The sequence below is a fragment of the Octodon degus genome, unplaced genomic scaffold, assembly GCF_000260255.1.
Source record: "Octodon degus isolate 3935 unplaced genomic scaffold, OctDeg1.0 scaffold00118, whole genome shotgun sequence".
Classification (NCBI taxonomy): Eukaryota; Metazoa; Chordata; class Mammalia; order Rodentia; family Octodontidae; genus Octodon; species Octodon degus.
Window position 1 is genome coordinate 1,941,955 of NW_004524694.1, and position 1,724 is coordinate 1,943,678.

The 1,724-nt window shown below is 34.6% G+C and overlaps 1 protein-coding gene across 1 annotated transcript in view; it reads left to right on the forward strand.

Moving 5' to 3' along the window:
• Positions 1 to 1,724, forward strand: part of Vps13b (vacuolar protein sorting 13 homolog B) — an 881,657-nt gene that overhangs the window by 451,637 nt on the left and 428,296 nt on the right. The gene's annotated exons all lie outside the window — the stretch shown is intronic.

Here is a 1,724-nt window from a genome sequence, read left to right on the forward strand (position 1 = left end):
AACGGAACTTAGAAAAAATAGGGTATACAGATGAATGTCCATTTTGTATCTGTGTATTCAAGGTGCTTAGGATACATATATAGTTGCATTCTCTTAATGAATAGAATGATTTGTTCTAATGGTGTTTGTAAACAGGATCTCAAGTCCGCATCTTGTACAGCAATTAACCACCAAGAAGAATATATGCAGTGTGTTATTTGTTGAATCTGTACTTCCGATTTCATTTGAAACTGTCTCATTGCTATCTGTTTATCAATAAAATTTTGAAAAAAAATACCCAAAATCACACTGATAATCTATCTCTTGGAATCCATGGAGTATCGAATGCATATTTAGATTCCTTTAACATATGTTTATAGTATTATCCAATAAGTAATTTCCCTAGTACGTTTTCTTTACTAAATAAGTAATGTTACACTATGAGAGCAGTATAATCCATAGTCCACCTTTGCCTTCACATAGTTGTTACTCTGGAGCCCCAACCTGTGCAGGAAATGTAACAAAACATTGATAGTCTCTGTGTTTTAGCATGACATGGTGGAGGTAGATTGCGATCGGCTTTAAGGTGTTCTTCTTTATGTCTTAACTCACCTTTGTAAGGTACCTCTCTAATTGGAAAATAAATGTTTTCCATTTGTTGAATTATCTTAATTAATAATTCAGTTATTATTTCAGAAGGAATTAGTGCTATCTGGTCTTACTGAAAAGTGCTAGTAAAATTTTAAATCAGAAATATAAGTGAAAAAAGTGGAGGTAATGAGATTATTTTCCATCCACTCACTTGTCCTCACAGTGTGTGTTCCGATGTGCTAATTCTGAGTGGACTACTGTGTATATTTCACAGAGTGATTCACAGATAAAGTAGGATGCTTCCGCTGAGGGATTTATGCCAGGGGCTTATTCCTCTCTGAGATAAAATGTAAAAGAAAAAATGTAAAAGAATTTTGCTTTTAATTCTGCAGTATGTAAGGACTAATTTTTCTATGAAGGTTATGTATTTCATTTTAAAAGAAGTCAACACGTGTGTTTCATCCAGGAAGTTCTTTGAAATGTCTACTTGTGCTCGTGTTGGCAGCACATACGCTGCCAAATAGGTGCCCAGATACACGTACAACGAAAACCTCTTCTGGGTCTTACTTGTAGAGTTTGGGATGATTCAGTAGATCTAAAGTAGAACCCAGAAACTTGTATTTTAAGTGAGCAACCCAGAACATTTTCATGTTGGCTGCCCAATGGAACATAGTAGATTGCTTATACTTTTTTTCTCTAATTTCACAGCCAAATGTGGTTATTTTCAGTTAATATAAAAATTATGAAGTCATGTTAGCTGGTGCCATAGTACATGCCTGTAATCTCAGCTGCTTGGGAGGCTGAAGCATGAAGACCTCAAATTTGAGGCCAGCCTGTCAATTTAGCCAGAGCCTGTTCCAAAATAAAAAAAAGCTGAGAATTTAGTTTACTGGTAAAGTGCTTGCCTATCATTTGTGTGTCCTGGGTCTAATCCCCACTACCACATGCACATTAACACACACACACACACACACACACACACACACACAATTTCATTTTCCTATTTTAATTTATTTTCTATAGAATAAGTTTCTATAGATATTTTCTATAGATAAGTTGCATGTGATTCCAACTGTTACAGAATAAAATCCAGTAGGAGTAAAAGTGGAAGTTTGAGCTTCTTTGAAATTATTATCTGTTTAATTTCTATTTAT